Raw genomic sequence first — 18,254 nt, 5'->3', positions numbered from 1 at the left:
TATTTATTTATTTATTTTGAGACAGAGATTCGCTCGGTCCCAGGCTGGAGTGCAGTGGTACAATATCCGTCACTGCAAACTCCGCTTCCTGAGTTCAAGCGAGTTCCTGCCTCAGCCTCCGAAGTAGCTGGGATTACATGTGCCCACCATCACATCTAGCTAATTTTTGTATTTTTAGTAGAGATGGGGTTTCACCATGTTGGCCAGGCTGGTCTTGAACTCCTGACCTCAGGTGGTCCACTTGCCTCGGCCTCCTGAAGTGCTGAAATTATAAGTGTGAGCCACTGTGCCTGGCCAATTTAATTTTATTAAAAACAAAATATTCCAAAGTCATTTAAAATTGATTTACTTATTTATGACTGCTTAATAGATTTACATTGTTAAAAATTCACTTTTTGGCCGGGTGTGGTGCCTCACACCTGTAATCCCAGCATTTTGGGAGGCTGAAGTGGGTGGATCACAATGTCAGGAGTTCAAGACCAGCCTGACCAACATGGTGAAAATCCATCTCTACTAAAAATACAAAAATAAGATGGGTGTGGTAACATGCACCTGTAATCCCAGCTACTCAGGAGACTGAGGCAGGAGAATTACTTGAACCTGGGAGGCGGAGGTTTCAGTGAGCCGAGATTGTACCACAGCACTCCAGCCTGGGTGACAGAGTGAGACTCCATATAAAAAAAAAAAAAAAAAATTTCAATTGTTTCTGCCTCCTAGGCTCAAGCCATCCTCCCACCTCAGCCTCCCAAGTAACTGGGTCTACAGACATGCACCACCATGCCTGGCTAATTTCTGTATTTTGTGTAGAGATGGGGTTTTGCCATGTTGCCCAAGCTGGTCTTGAACTTAGGAGCTCAAGCTATCTGCCCATGTCAGCCTCCCAAAAGAGCCACCTGCCCAGCCTCAAAAATCCTTAAGATACAATGAGTACAAAGTAAAATCCTTCCTTTTTCCTGTCTCCTAGTTCTTTTCCTCACAGGAACCAAATTTTATTAGTATCTTATGTATTCTCTCAGAGATATTTTGTTGTGGTAGCTTTTTTTTTCTTTTGCTCTGTTTCCAGGCTCAAGTGCAGTGGCGCTATCTCAGCTCACTGCAACCTCCACCTCCTGGGTTCAAGCGATTCTACTGCCTCAGCCTCCTGAGTAGCTGGGATTACAGGCAGCATGTGCCACCATGCCCAGCTAATTTTTGTATTTTTAATAGAGATGGGGTTTCACCATATTGGCCAGGATGGTCTTGATCTCTTGACCTCATGATCCACCTGCCTCGGCCTCTCAAAGTGCTGGCATTACAGGCGTGAGCCACTGTGCCTGGCTGTGGTAGGTTTCTTTTTCTTTGTTTTTTTTAGCGGTGAGATCTAAGTGTATGTGGTAGTTTTTAAATGTCTAACATTTATATGATACTCTTCCTTTCAGGAGATGACATTTAATTCCACTCCCCTTGAGTGTGGGTTGGACTTAGTGACTTGCTAATAGAATAATAACACATAGACATTTTATTCTAGCAAATAGAATATAGCAGATGTGGTGGTGATTACAGGCGTGAGTCACTGCCCCCATCCTGGAATTCTGGGTGTTCTTTATGTACGTTTGTTTGATGGTATTTTCTGACTTTTCCTAAAATGAGTATGTATTACTTTGTGATTTAAAAATATAAAACATTTTAAAAATTAAAATTATATCATCAGATATGTTTGTTCCAGTTACTTACTTATTGTTGGACCATTTTGTAGTAAATCTCATCTTGCTAGGTATTTGGCCTAACCAATCCCTTACTGGACATGTAAATAATTCCATCTTAAACCATATGACTTTTGCCCACAAGTTATATTACCTACTCAATCCCCTTTCTCTTGTCCTTCTCCAACTTCTCCTCATGGGTTCCAGTTCCTTCCCATCTGCAATTAAACCCCCTCAGGTCTCTCCCATTAAAACAACGCTGCTCTCTGCCCCTTCTCTCCTAAACTCTGGTTCCACCTTTCTTGAACACTGCTCTACCTTTTGCCTTCCTCTAATAAGCAGAAGTGTTCTCTCAATCTCTTTGTGGCTAATAGACCCTTCTTGGTCCCTTATTACTCAGAGACGCCACCTGTCACTCCTTCCTGAAGCACTCTCCCTGGGTTTTCAGGTCACACACTTTCCCTACCTGTCTAACTGCTCCCTGTGGGCTCCTGTGCTTCAGAGCCAGTGACCTTGGAGTTTGGCTCTGTCGTCCTCTCCTTACTCTACACCCCCTCTCTGGGGGCTCACTTGCCCCCATGGCTTCAGTTACCTCTATCTGTCTAGGGCTCCCAACAGATCCTATCAGCTCCCGGCTGTCACCGCTAGTGCTAACCTGAATAGCAGCCACCTAATAAGCCCCTTGCTGGGAAACACCCCACATACTCAGCTTGTCCCACGCAGGACCCATCATCTCACACCCCTAGCCTCTCTCATCTGTTCTTCCCTGTTCCCATTCCAATTTCTCAGGCTAGAAATTTGGGGGAGACTCCCCCCTCTTCCTCAGACTCCACACTGAGCCCGGCACTCAGGAGCAGTCAATAAATATTAGTATTTATTTAATGACTAATAAACTACGCGTCCCGATGACTTTATCTTCTGGATGACACTAAAAGGGAGTCTGCTGGCCTGCTTCCACCATCTTTGCTTGTGTTACTTGTCTGTCTCTCCATGCGTCTATGGGACCCAACTCGGAAGTGGCAGAGCTGTGAACCCAAGACACCTTAAGATGCTACAGGAGAATGAAATCCAGGTTGCTTTCAGGGCAACGTGCTGCGGGACCTCATGCTGTCCCCCAGGCGTCCCCACTTCCATCCAGGAGGAAGGGCACCTTTTGAGCTGCACTTCCTTAGGGCTGCACCCAAAGGGGGAGCTCCTTCTAAGCACCCGAAGGCGAGGTGAGTCCAGGTCTGGCAGGCTGCATCCCCCTCACATTGGCTCTGTCTGGCTGAGCCCAGGGGCGTGGGGGACTTTAGGGAGGTGCGCCCCTAGGCTGTGAGCTAGGGGAGGAAGGGCTGTGCGTCTAGTGGATGATTGGGGGCAGTGAGGATGACCCGGGTCTGGGAAAGGAAGGATGACCGACTTTCTCACTGCTTGCAGCCCACCCGGGGGGCGGCCTTCCTGGTTGGAGCCTAGTGACCTGAGTCCGTGGAGAGACACCAAGTCGGAACCCTGATCTGACAGCGCCTCCGGGAGCCGGGCTGCTCGCAGGAGTGGGAGTTCTGGGACAGCAGCAGAGGGCGCCCTCGGTTCATCGCCGCTCCCTGCGGAAGGTGCCGGGTGGGGACTTTGGGGCTCACTTTCCACTGGCAGCGGAACAGAGGGTGGGGCCAGAGGCAAGGCAAGCTCCTGCCGGGAGAGCAGGCCGGAGGAGCACGAGACCTGGTAGGAGGCAATGTGTTGTACAATGACCGTGACAGCGGGGATGGAACCGGGATAGGAGTTAGGATGTGATAGGAAGGTTCTGATGAGCCATGCGTGTGGGGAGTAAGTGTGAGGGCCTGGTGAGCTGACTTCCGCCTTTGTCTCCTGGATGACATCCAGAACTCGGATAAGAATACAGGAGAGGGGCCGTGTGGTACGGTCAGGGAAAGGGAGTAGGGTTTTGTGGAACGTGAGATCCTGAGGTCATCCCGTAGGAGATGTGTACTGGCAATTGATAAATAATTCTGGAGATCTGGGGAAAGGCTAGAGATAAACATGCAGATCTAGGATCATCATTTTGTGTGCAATCATGCAAGTTTTGAAGTGGCTGAGAGTGCCCAGGTTTCAGGATAAAGGTGGGCCCAAGGCAGAAGCGCTGAGAAATGTCAGCATCAAAGGGACTGGGGGGGTACATTCCAGAGAGGTGGGAGAGAAACCAAGGGAGTATGTGGTGAATGCAAGGGGCCAGAGAGTCTAAAAGTGGACGAGGCAGGAGGCAGTGAGTTAGGCCTGTGATCCCAGAACTTTGAGAGGCTGAGGCGGGTGGATCACCTGCGGTCAGGAATTAGAGACCAGCCTGGCAAACATGGCGAAACACGGTCTCTACTAAAAACACAAAAATTAGCTGGGCGTGGTGGCGGACATTGGTAGTCTCAACTACTCGGGAGGCTGAGGCAGGAGTTTGAACCTGGGAGGTGGAGGTTGCATTGAGCCAAGATCTCACCACTGCACTCCAGCCTGGGCAACAGAGCATGGCTGTCTCAAAAAAAAAAAAAAAAAAAAGTGGCTGAGTGCTGCATTTGCCTGCCCTCTAAAGAAACTTTACCAATCTCGTCCCAGGATCGTTTATGATATATGGTCCCGAGTGGGAAAACAGAGACAAACTAAGAGGCTGGAGGGAAGCTGGGGCCCTCAGCCAGAGAAGTGAAGGTTAACTATACAATATAAGCACGTGTGTTGAGAGGGTAGTTAGAGAAAGGAAGTCCATGGTGGGGGGGGTCCAGTTTGAAAGTGTTGAGGATTTCCAAAAGAGTTCTAGGGTAAAAGAGAACTGGGAGGGAAGATCAAATGGGTCTTGAAAAGTGTGTTCTTCTAGTGGAGTATAAATTGAATTTCTTTTTTTTTTTTTTTTTTGAGACGGAGTTTCGCTCTTGTTACCCAGACTGGAGTGCAACGGCGCGATCTCGGCTCACTGCAACCTCCACCTCCTGGGTTCAGGCAATTCTCCTGCCTCAGCCTCCTGAGTAGCTGGGATTACAGGCACGCGCCACCATGCCCAGCTAATTTTTTTGTATTTTTAGTAGAGACGGGGTTTCACCATGTTGACCAGGATGGTCTCGATCTCTTGACCTCGTGATCCACCCACCTCGGCCTCCCAAAGTGCTGGGATTACAGGCGTGAGCCACCGCTCCTGGCCTTTTTTTTTTTTTTTTTTAAAGACAGGGTTTCACCATGTTGGTCAGGCTGGTCTTGAACTCCCGACCTCAGGTGATCTGCCTGCCTTGGCCTCCAAAGTGCCTGGATTACAGGCGTTAGCCACTGCACCTGGCCATTTCTTTTTTATTTCTATTTGGAAGCCAAATAACACATATTTGAATAGGACTTTGTATCTATGTTGAACTGCATAGGACCTCAGCTTTCACTAGAATTAATTAAAATTTAGCAAGCTAGGATTAGAAAAAAACTTTAACATGACAAAGGGAAACAATCAGAAATCAATTGCTTACTTAATAGTAAAATGGTGAAAGCATTCTCACAAAATCTAAGATCAACACATAAATGCCCACTATCATTGCTATTATTCAACATTATACTAAAGGGCCTACTAAGGCAAGAAGACAAAAGTATACATTCTGGGCCAGGCACCAAAGGGACTGGGGGTGTACATTTCAGAGAGGTGGGAGAGAAACCAAGGGAGTATGTGAGCATGAGCCTTGTAATCCCAGCACTTTGGGAGGCCAAAACAGGCAGATTACCTGAGGTCAAGAGTTCAAGACCAGCCTGGAAAACAGCAAAAACCCATCTCTACTAAAACTACAAAAATTAGCCCGGCATGGTGGCAGGTGCCTGTAATCCCAGCTACTTGGGAGGCTGAGACAGGGAATTGCTTGAACCCAGGAGGCAGAGGTTGATAGCAAGCTGAGATCGCACCACTGCACTCCAGTCTAGATAACAGAGCAAGACTCCATCTCAAAAAAAAAAAAGTATGCATTTGGAAATATTAACTGGAATTCACCTATTGGAAACTTTCCTCTATTAACTACTTGACCAAAACACAACTAAAAATATCATTATTTGCAGATGCTGTTACTATATTATGTACCTAGAAAAGAGAGTCAACAGAAAAACTATTATAATTCACAAGATAATTAAGTGGCCACTACAAGATTAACACATTAAAAATCAAGAGTGTCTCTATATTCTGCCTCCCCTCCTCACAGGCATTCTTTGTTTTACTGGAGCATTTAAAGTGAATTTCAGATATATTTATGGATCAACTGCTACTTCGTAGTTCTGCTACATACCAGTAACAAGTGATTAAAAAATACAAAGGCCAAAATATACCATAATTACTCAATACAAGCAACATTTGTTTACCTACATGTTTACCAATTGATTTGCTTGCCATTCCTTCTTGAATCTCTGACATTCCTTATAGGATCATTTTCCTTCTTCCTGAAGAATATTCCTTGGCAGTTCTTTTTTTTTTTTTTTTTGTAATTGCTGGATCTCAAAACCAAGGCTTGGTTTTCTTTTCTTTTTTTTTTTAATGAAAGAAAGAAAGAGAAAGAGAAAAGGGGGAGAGAGAACAGGAGTCTTGCTCTATTTCCCAGGCTGGAATGCAATCTAAAAGTAGGTATTAAAAACCTCTTTTATGCCAATAATTGTGCTTAACAGCGGAGACAGGAAGGAATAAGGGAAGAAAATAACAAACAGCCAATGAATATTTCATTTAAATCTGTGAAATGCTATGCAAATGCTGAAGAGTGATTTGCTTCCACTTATGTGGTCACTTTCAAAGTAGGTGTAATGCGATACTAAAAAAAAAAATGTATGTTCTGTGGACCTGCGGTGAAGAATTCTATAAATATTCACTGAGTTTACTTGTTCCAGATCTGAGTTCAAATCATAAATGTCCCTGTTAATTTTCTATCTCGTTGATCCATTGAATATTAACAATGTGGTATCAAGGTCTCCTGCTATTATTGTGCGGTAGTCCAAGTCTCTTTATAAGTCATTAAAAACTTGTCTTATGTATCTGGGTGCTCCTATATTGGGTGCATATATATTTATGATCATTGACTCCTATTGTTGCATTGATCCTTTTATCATTATGTAATGTCCTTCTTTGTTTCTTTTAGTCGTTGTTACTATTAAAATCTATTTTGTCAGAGACGAAAGTTACAACTCCTGTTTTTTTTTTCTCTCCATTTGATTGGTGAGTCTTCCTCCAACCTTTTGTTTTGAGTCTGTGTGTGTCCTTGCTAATGAGATAGATTTGGATACAGCGTACCGATGGGTTTTGACTTTTTATTCAGTTTGCATGTCTGTGTCTTTGATTGGGGCGTTTAATCCATTTAAATTTAGGATTAATATTGATATTTGTGAGTTTAATATTGTCATTTAATGCTAGCTGGCTATTTTGCCCATTAGTTGATATAGATTCTTCATTATGAAGATACTCTTTACCTTTTGATAAGTTTTTGGGATGACTGATACTGGTTATTCCTTTCTGTGTGTAATGCTTCTTTCAGAAGCTCTTGTAAAGCAGGCCTGGTGGTGATGAAATCTCTGAGTGCTTGCTTGTTCGCAAAAAATTTTGTTTTTCCTTCATTTATAAAGCTTACTTTGGCTGGATATGAGATTCTGGGTTGAAAATGCTTTTCTTTGAGGATATTGAATATTGACCTCCACTCTCTTCTAGTTTGTAGAGTTTCTGCTGAGAGATCTGCTGTAAGTCTGATAGGCTTCCCTTTATGGGTAACCTGACCTTTCTCTCTAGCTGCCCGTAGAATTTTCTCCTTCATTTCAACCCTGGTGAATCTAACAATTACATGTCTTGGGGTTGCTCTACTTGAGGAATATCTTTGTAGTGTTCTCTGTATTACCTGGAGTTGAGTATTGTCCTGTGTTACTAGGTTAGGAAAGTTTTCCTGAATAATATCCTGAAGAATATTTTCCAGCTTGGATTGATTCTCTTCATGACATTCAGGTACACCTATCAAACATAAATTAGGTCTTTTCACGTAGTCCCATGTTTCTTGGAGACTTTGCTCATTCCTTTTTACTTTTTCTTCTCTAATCTTGTCTTCTCGTTTTATTTCACTAAGTTGGTCTTCGACCTCTGATATACTTTCTTCTGCTTGATCAACTTGACTGTTAAAACCTGTGCATATTTCACGGAGTTCTCGTATTGTATTCTTCAGTTCCATTAATTCACTTATATTCCTCTCTAAATTATCTATTCTCGTTAGGATTTCATCAAACCTTTCTTCAAAGTTCTTAGTTTCTTTACATTGGGCCAGAACATGTTCTTTTAACTCACAGAAGTTTCTTATTATCCACCTTCTGAAGCCTAATTCTGTTATTGGAACAAGGCACTTGTTCTCCATCAAGCCTTGTTTCCTTGTTGATGAGGAACTGTGATCCTCTGTAGAGGGAGAGGCATTCTGATTTTGAGTATTCTCAGTCTTTTTAAGCTGGTTTCTTCCCATCATTGTAAATGTATCCACCTGTCATCCTTGTAATATATCGACTTTCAAATTAGGCCTCTGAGTGGACGTCCAACTTGTCGATTTCCAGTGCTGGAATGAGCAACCCACTGCGCTGGCTAAAACAGTGGCATCAAGATTCTTGGTGCTTTTCTGCACGGGAGTCTCCAGTCTGGCTTCCCTCCTGAATCCCTTCTTCTATCAGCTGAATGGGCGACTCTGCCTTCCCAGAGCTCCAAACGTCAACCAAAAGGCGACCCAGTCCCGTTTACTCTGCACCCAGAACCACCGTGCTGGGGCACCGGCGAAACCACCACGCCGGCCACAAGACTCCTGCTGGTGACCTGTGGAGCTCCTCCGCTGGGAATCTCCTGGTTCGTGAGCAACAAAAATTCGTCTGAAAGTGTGGCCTCCTCTCATTCTCTGAGCTTTCACTGGGAGTTACAAGCCTGAGCTGCTAGTGATCAGCCATGTTGGATCTCTCTCCCCTGCCTTGGCAGTTCTTTAGGACAGGTTTATTGGTGCTAAATCAGTTTCTGTTTATCTGGATATGTCCTTAACTCACCTAATTCTTCAAAGTTGGTTTTGCTGATATATGATTATGATTCTAGCATAACAGTTATTTTCTCTTAGTTTTTTTTTTTTTTTTTTGAGACAGAGTTTCACTTTTGTTACCCAGGCTGGAGTGCAATGGCGCAATCTTGGCTCACCGCAACCTCTGCCTCCTGAGTTCAGGCAATTCTCCTGCCTCAGCCTCCTGAGTAGCTGGGATTGCAGGCATGCGCCACCACGCCCAGCTAATTTTTTGTATTTTTAGTAGAGACGGGGTTTCACCATGTTGACCAGGATGGTCTCGATCTCTTGACCTAGTGATCCACCCACCTTGGCCTCCCAAAATGCTGGGATTATAGGCTTGAACCACCACGCTCGGCATTTTCTCTTAGTTCTTAGACTTAGTCCTTTCTCTTAGTTCTGTGTTATTCTGTTGTCTTTTGTTTCTTTTGTTCTGTTTTGTTTTTGTTTTTGAGACAGAGTCTCACTCTGTTGCCCAGGCTGGAGAATTGCCCAGGTTCAAGCAATTCTCGTGCCTCAGCCTCCCAGATAGCTGAGATTACAGGCGTGTACCACCACACCAAGCTAATTTTTGTGTTTTTAGTAGAGACAGGGTTTCACCATGTTGGCCAGGTTAGTCTTGAGCTCCCAACCTCAGGTGATCTGCCCACCTTGGCCTCCCAAAGTTCTGGGATTACAGACATGAGCCACAGTGCCTGGCCTATTCTGTTATCTTCTGTTTTGCACTCTTGCTTTTGAGAAAGTCCGTTCAATAGTTTCTTTGTAGATAATACAACTTTTCTTTCTGATTACCTTTTTTCAAAAAAATCTTATGGAAAATTTTATAAACTTACCCCAAAGTAGAGAGAACAGCATATGAACTGCTACATTCCCCACATCCAGCTTCAACAGTTTAATGACATTTTGCCAATAATGTCTCTAAATTCTGCCTCCCCTCCTCACAGGCATTGTTTGTTTTACTGGAGCTTTTAAAGCAAATTTCGGATATATTCATGGACCAAGTGCTATTTCTTAGAGATAAGGACATTTCACGTTATGTTTACGTTAATTTTTAAATATCATCTAATTCCTTATGCATGTTTAAAAGTGGATGAGTATCCCCATTGCCAGTTTGATTGTTCCCAAAAGCCCTTTTTACAATTGGTTTGTTGGACTCAGCATGCAAAGTCCACACTGTGCATTTTGTCTTTTAGGTCTCCTTTCATCTATAACAGTCCCTCTCCACCCCTTTCTTACGCTATTTATTTGTTGATTTGAAACAGGCCATTTGCAGAATTTCCCACAATCAGAATTTGGCTTCCTCATGGTGTCATCTTACTTTTTCCTCCAGCCCCTGTATTTCCCATAAATACTGATATGTAGAGCCTTAATTTAGTATTTTGGTATTTTTTTGGCAAAAACATGTCATAGGTGACACTGTGTACTTTCTATTATGTCAGTGTAGGAGGTACATTGTGTGTGGTTGTTGCGCTTTGATGTTAAATTAGTCAATTACTTAACTAGGGGTTGCAAAATGGTGGTTTCCCTCCAATTCTGTCATTCCTTATCTAATTATTAGCTGGAATTCACCCACTGGAAACTTTCCTTTATTAATAACTTGACCAAAACACAACTAATATCCTGTGATTGATAAGGTGTGGCAGTGTGTGTGTCTGTGTAGTGATGGAAATTTTCAGTAAAATCCAGTTATTGTTTATTATGATGATTCTAATATTCTCATCTTTAGCAGATGTCCCTTCAAGTTGGTTCCTATGTCCTTTTAATTTATTAAATAGTTTGTTTATTTGAGACAGAGTCTCACTCTGTTGCCCAGGCTGGAGTGGCACCATCTCAGCTCACTGCAACCTCTGCCTCTTAGGTTCAAGTGATTCTCCTTTCTCAGCCTCCCAAGTGGCTGGGACTACAGGTGCAAGACAACATGCCCGACTAATTTTTTTTTTTTTTTGGTATTTTTAGTAGAGATGGTTTTTTGCCATGTTGGCCAGAGTGGTCTTAAACTCCTGACCTCAAGTGATTCACCCACCTTGGTCTCCCAAAGTTCTTGGATTACAGATGTGATTCCCTGTACCCCACCTCCTGTGCCCTCAACCTTAGTCATTGCTGACAACTTCCTTTCTTTGTAGCTCAGTCAGATTTCCCAGGTTTCTCTTGTCCATTTCTTTCCCTAGAACTGGCAACAGCCATTTCTCCAGGGAGCGCTAGTTCCTTTTAGTGAGCAAAATTGGGCTCTAAGTGTGCTGATTGCTACTAGGTTGTCATTTCTTCAGAGGACAGAGCTAGAAAATACATATTAAAAATAAGACATGGCCGGGCCCAGTGGCTCAAGCCTGTAATCCCAGCACTTTGGGAGGCCGAGGCGGGTGGATCACGAGGTCAAAAGATCGAGACCATCTTGGTCAACCTGGTGAAACCCCGTCTCTACTAAAAATACAAAAAAAAAAAAAAAAAAAAAAATAGTTGGGCATGGTTGCGCGTGCCTGTAATCCCAGCTACTCAGGAGGCTGAGGCAGGAGAATTGCCTGAACCCAGGAGGCGGAAGTTGCGGTGAGCCGAGATAGCGCCATTGCACTCCAGCCTGGGTAACAAGGGCAAAACTCCGTCTCAAAAAAAAAAAAAAAAAAACAACAACAACAACAAAAAATAAGACATGTGTTTATATTGATATTGATATTCCTAATTCAGTTATGAGGTGATACGATCTTTTTTTTTTTTTTTCCAGAGTCTTGCTCTGTCACCCACGCTGGAATGTAATGATGCAATCTCAGCTCACTGCAAAGTCCATCTCCTGGGTTCAAGCAATTCTGCCTCAGCCTCCCAAGTAGCTAGGATTACAGGTGCCTGCCAGCACACCCGACTAATTTTTGTATTTTTAATAGAGACAGGGTTTCTCCATGTTGGCCAGGCTGGTCTCAAATTCCTGATCTCAGGTGATTCGCCTGTCTCGGCCTCCCAAAGTGCTGGAGTTACAGGCATGAGTCACCATGCCTAGCCAAATGATAAAATCTTTAACTGAACTTCTTTTATTTTCCATCTCTGGCTGCTTTTACAACTTTTGTTTTTAATATTCTTCAATTTCCTTGCAAGAATCCTATGGGTGAAATTCTTTCTATTTATCCTTTTTGATTTTATACGCCTGGAAATAGGAACCTACAGCAAAATTTACAGAATTAAAATATAGAAATAACTTGAGGCCGGGCGTGGTGGCTCACGCCTGTAATCCAAGCACTTTGGAGGCCAAAGTGGGTGGATCACCTGAGGTTAGGAGTTCAAGACCAGCCTGACCAACATGGTGAAACCCCGTCTTAAAAAAAAAATAGAAATAACTTGAAGGTCCATCACTAGGGCAAGAGTTTCATGAACTATAGAGCATCAGTAAAATGAAACACTATGGAATAATTCAAATCAAGAAGAGATGGACCAAATGTGTGATGACATTAAAAATCTCTAATGCATTGGGTTAGGCCATTCTTGCATCGCTATAAATTCCTGAGGCTGGAATTTTTTTTTTTTTTTTGAGATGGGGTCTTGCTTTGTCACTAGGCTGGAGTGCAGTGGTGCGATCTTGGCTCACTGCAGCTTCCACCTCCTGGGTTCAAGCAGTTCTCCTGCCTCAGCCTCCCGAGTAGCTGGGACTACGGGCACGCACCACCAGGCCCAGCTAATTTTTGTATTTTTTTAAGATGGAGTTTCGCTCTTGTTACCCAGGCTGGAGTGCAATGGCGCGATCTCGGCTCACCACAACCTCCGCCTCATGGGTTCAAGTAATTCTCCTGCCTCAGCCTCCTGAGTAGCTGGGATTACAGGCACATGCCACCATGCCCAGCTAATTTTTTGTATTTTTAGCAGAGACGGTGTTTCACCATGGTGACCAGGATGGTCTCGATCTCTTGACCTCGTGATCCACCCGCCTCGGCCTCCCAAAGTGCTGGGATTACAGGTGTGAGCCACTGCGCCCGGCCAATTTTTGTATTTTTTAGTACAGACAGGGTTTCACCATGTTGACCAGGATGATCTTGATCTCTTGACCTCGTGATCCACCCGCCTTGGCCTCCCAAAGTGTTGGGATTACAGGCCACTGCACCTGACCAAGGCTGGATAATTTGTAAAGAAAAGGGGCAAGAAAAAAAAAAAAAAGAAAGAAAAGGGGCTTAAATGGCTCACAGTTCTGTAAACTATACAAGCATGGCAGCAGCAGCATCTGCTTGGCTTCTGGGTAGGCTTTAGGGAGCTTTTACTCATGGCAGAAGGTGAAGTGGGAGCAGGTACATCACATGGTGAGAGCAAGAGGAAGAGAGAGTGAGGGGAGTACCACACCCTTTAAACTAAGTCACTGTTTAGAAAACAGCACCAAGCCATGAGGGATCCACTCCCATGACTCAAACGCCTCCCACAGGCCCCATCTTCAACACTGGGGATCCTATCTCAACATGAGATTTGGAGAGGACAGACATCTAAACTATATCATACATGTTGTCAAGTGAAAAAGCAAGCCAGGATTCTATGTGACATGACCCAACTTATTACTGGCAAAACCAAGCCAGAAAAAGGCTTTGAAGAGTCCATGGCAATCTGTTACTAATAGTTCTCTCTGGGGCAGGAGGATGCAGAAGTAGGGGGTGGTGGCTTCCTTCCAGACACTCAGCTAAGGCTGAGTTTTACTCTTCATATACATTGGTATGGTTTGATTTCTTTTTCCTTTTGGTATCACCAGAATATATTTACATATTACTTGTGTAAATTTCCTTTTAAAAAGGAGGTTGTCTGCAGTGTCAATTGCCTCAGAGAGGCCAAGAAAGGACTGTAAGAGTCCACTGAATTTGGCAACTTGGAGGATATTGGTGACTTCACGAAGAGCTGCCAGTGGGGTGGACACCAGATTGTAAGGGTGAGGAGAGAGCCAGAGGGGTCATGGAAGTGGGAAGGTAAAAGTGGGAAGTGGGCCTGTGAAAGGAGGGAGAAGGGTGGGAAAACACTAGATAAGAGCATAAGCAGGCTAAGTACAGGTTTCAGTTGGATGGTGTTTGAGAGCACAGGGCAGCTTGAGCCAGGTTTGATGGGCAAGGTGTAGTTCTAAACAGAGGAACAAGAAACCAGAAGTTGGAAGTCTAAGGGTCAGGAACAGGTTGGGAAGCACAGATGCGTCAGGATGATTCGTTAATTAAAAAGGCTGTGAACATTATTTAAGGACATTAGTGGTTTGTTTCTCTGTGTGTGTTGTGTGTGATGTGTAATATGGGGGCTGGGGATGTTGGTGCCAGATTAAAGGAGACCTGCAGAGCAGGACCCTTGTTTGGGGCAGGTACGGGAGAAGCTTGAGGGTCTAGGTTGAGAGTGCTGTGGGAGATGGCTTTAAGGATGTCCCTATGAGTCCAGTTGAATAAGAAAGGGAGTTGGGAAGGAAAGCATCTAATACTATACCTGGCACATAATAGGTGCTTGATGCATACTTGTTGACTGTTGTCAAGGCAAGTGTTGTGAGACTAATACTGTAATAGGCTAGCCAGGCACAGTGGCTTATGCCTGTAATCCTGGCACTTTGGGAGGCCGAGGTAGGCAGATCACTGGAGGTCAGGAGTTCCAAAGACCAGCCAGGCCAACATGGTGGAACCTCATCTCTACTAAATATACAAAAATTAGCCAGGCATGGTGGCACATGCCTGTAGTCCTAGGTACTCAGGAGGCTGAAGCAGAAGAATCCCTTGAACCCAGGAGGCAGAGGTTGCAGTGAGCCAAGATTGTGCCGCTGCACTCCAGCCATTCCAGCCTGGGTGACTGAGTGAGACTCCATCTCAAAAAAAAAAAAAGAAAAGCAGAATATTGAGAGGTTAAGATTTTAACAGTGGGGTGGGAATGTTTTTGTTCAGCTGTGCCTTAATGGAAGGTGGTGGAGGATAAGGTATTTGAGGCAATTACAGAATGGGGGGGATTTTAGAGTGCTGGAGAACTTAAAAATGGGGGTGCCCAACTTCAGTTTGTCTCAGCTTCTCCAGTGTTCAGTCTCTGGCCTCCCTATTCATTTGTCTTTGATTATTCACACTCCTCTGCCCAAGCCATTACTGGCCCTTTAGTTAACTTCCTAGATGAGTTGAAGCCTGGCCAAACTCCTAGGCGTACCTCGAACAATTATAACACTCTGGCTGAGCATTCTCTTCCCTCAGGATTTGCTTTCACCTGACTTACAGATCTTCAGCCAATGCAGGGCTTTGTCTGTAAGGCCCTGAGCATCCTGTGATGATGTGAGTATCTATTTACCCATTCAGAGAGAAAGGGACTATTAGAGTACAAAGATTAGATATTTAATTGTTGTTCAGACCCTGTCAACTTTCTAAAACTTTTCATAAGCACCATATCTACCCCTTGCCTTATCCCAGAGAGTTACAATGACACAGGAAATATGAGCAGAGGGAGTCTGGTGGTGGGGGCAGGGATGGCACCTTACCATGGAGACCCTGTGGATTGTGGTCTGTGCATTCGATTTGCTGAACCAGACACTTGAATTTTGGGGGATCCCCAGAGTGAATAATCTCACCAGGACTGATTCACACTGGCTAGCTTGATAAGAGATTCATGTGCAAACCAGATCTGAATTTTTATCTACAGTAGGAAATATATTGTTCAAAAAGTGCCTCCTGTATGCATACTTCTCCCTCAAGAGATCTCTAGGCTCAGGGTTTTAAAACCTCCTGTGCCCTGATGACTCCCAGATAGGTATCTCTAGCCTCAGTCTCTCTCTTTATTTATCTATCTATCTCTTCTTTAAGTTGACTAGTAGGCATCTCTTGGCTGCTCCAGTTTTTGCTAAGCTGGGATTCTGCTTGGGCTGTTGGCTCCATACCCAAGTTAAACACAAGAGAAATTACAGAGGGAAACGTGAAATCCAGGAAATAACAACAGAGAAGAAACCCTTGGGGAGCCTACAGACTGTTTAGAATTGAGGAGTGTGTGCATGCATGTGGGGTTGGGGGTGCCTGCAGCCGGAGGGGGGTGACTGTGATGGTAAAGACAAGGAAGAGAAAAGTGATTGACTCTCTCCTCTTGCCTCTCCTGCACCTTTGCATTAGCCAGTCATTGCTTGTCCTCACCGCAGAACTACAGAGGCTCAGACCACTGGTCAGGGTCATGGGGATGAACTCAGGGCAGCACAGAGCCCTGCCAGGGTGAGGAGTTGAATTAGGGAACAACCATTTTTGAGCAATCCCTCCACTCTTTCCCCTCCAAATTGCTAGCCCGGCCTATCCCATCAGTGGAGACAGCTTCCTTCCAACTACAGGGTGGAAAGTGAAACCAAGACCCCTGGGCAGGATGAAAACAACCTGTGGTTGTGCAGAATCTGGGGCGCTCCACTGAAGATCTGAGTCCTCATCCTCTCCTTGAACTTAACAGGCTGGTGGATACTAAGGAGTGGACTTCTGCCTTCCCCAAAGGGCATTACAAGGCAATAGTGAGACACTTGAAGGGTAAAACTAAACCAGAAGAAAAAAGGATTTCACAACATATAACACCAGAAACAGCAGGACGGGGCAGGAATATTATTAGTACAGATGGACCAACAATTTGAAATCAGCTCTATAGGCTGGGCATGGTGGCTCATGCCTGTAGTCCTGTAGTTCTGGAAAATCTTACCTGACAATAAACCCAAGCAGCACTCAGGGGATCAGAGGAACACACTTTATTATGCTGGTGGGCCCAGAAGGGTTTGCACCCAAAAGTCTGGACCCCGGCTAAGAAAAGTACACAGTTTTTATAGGTAAAGGGGCAGGGGAAGTAACTCAAGACTTTAGACAACACAGCAGGTTTTAGACAACGCAGCAGTTTCTCTTAAGGTTTTCCAGTTAGTAAGCAATAAGCTGATGTACAGAAGCAGAAAAGAGGCAGTTACTAACAAAAATAGGGACAATCTCCAAATAGGGACAGTTACAGACAACTTGCTGACAAAATTCCGGGCAAAATTTCCACTTCACCATCACTTTGGGAGGCCAAGGCAGGCTGATCACTTGAGTTCAGGTGTTCGAAACCAGCCTTGCCAACATGGTGAAACCCTGTCTCCACTAAAAATACAAAAATTAGCCAGGTGTGATGGTGGGCACCTGTAATGCCACCTACTCAGGAGGCTGAGGGAAGAGAATCACTTGAACCCAGGAGACAGAAGTTGCAGTAAGTTGAGATCATGCCACTGCACTCCAGCCTGGGCAACAGAGTATGACTCTATCTTAAAAAAAAAAAAAAAATCGGGGCCAGGCGCGGTGGGTCAAGCCCGTAATCCCAGCACTTTGGGAGGCTGAGGTGGGTGGATCACGAGGTCAAGAGATCATCCTGAGAGATGATCAAGAGAGACCAGGAGGTCTCGACCATCCTGGTCAACATAGTGAAACCCCGTCTCTACTAAAAATACAAAAAAAAAAAAAAAATTAGCTGGGCATGGTGGTGCATGCCTGTAATCCCAGCTACTCAGGAGGCTGAGGCAGGAGAATTGCCTGAACCCAGGAGGCAGAGGTTGCAGTGAGCTGAGATCGCGCCATTGCACTCCAGCCTGCGTAACAAGAGTGAAACTCCATCTCAAAAAAAAAAAAAAAAATCAGATCTATAAATAAATAAGATATGATAAGCAAGGTATGAGCAGTGTAAAACAGAACAAGAAAAAAGTTAAAAGGACCAAATGAAAATATCAGGTATGGGCTGGGCGCGGTGGCTCACACCTGTAATCCTAGCACTTTGGGAGGCTGAGGTGGGTGGATCACCTGAGGTCAGGAGTTCGAGACCAGCCTGACCAATATGGTGAAACCCCATCTTTAAAAAAAAAAAAAAGTTTTTTAAAATAAAATATTAGGTATGAAAAATATAATGGAAAGAAAGAACAAATAAACCAGGTAAGTAATAGATGAAAAATAAATTAGAATATCATATTTAGAAACTGAAAGAGGGACTCACTGAAGAATGAGGAGGAGAAAAATAAAGTTAAATAAGAAGACTAGAAGCAGAATACCTATGTTCATATAATGGGAATCCAGAAGAAAACAATAAAAATGAATGAAAAAAAATATATGTATATTTATTTTATTTTATTTTATTTATTTATTTTTTGAGACAGAGTCTCACTCCGTCACCAGGCGCCAGACTGGAGTGCAGTGGCGCGACCTCGGCTCACTGCAACCTCCGCCTCCCAAGTTCAAGCAATTCTCCTGCCTCAGCCTCCTGAGTAGCTGGGACTATAGGCACGCACCACCATGCCCAGCTAAATTTTTTGTATTTTTAGTAGAGACAGGGTTTCACCATGTTGGCCAGAATGATCTCTATCTCTTGACCTCGTTCTCTGCCCGCCTCGGCCTCCCAAAGTGCTGGAATTACAGGTGTGAGCCACCGTGCCTGGCTGGAAAAATATATTTGAAGAAACAATAGATATGCATTTTTCAGATTTAGAAAGAATGAATGACTTCAGATTGAAAGAGTGTAGAAAACAAGAGAGAGAAGGGAAAACCCATATAAGATAGAGTATGGTGAAATTTAAGAATACCAAACAGGAACTTTGGGAGGCCAAGGAGGGTGG

Source organism: Callithrix jacchus, chromosome 14 (assembly GCF_049354715.1).
Source record: "Callithrix jacchus isolate 240 chromosome 14, calJac240_pri, whole genome shotgun sequence".
Lineage (NCBI taxonomy): Eukaryota > Metazoa > Chordata > Mammalia > Primates > Cebidae > Callithrix > Callithrix jacchus.
This window is presented reverse-complemented; position numbering follows the sequence as displayed.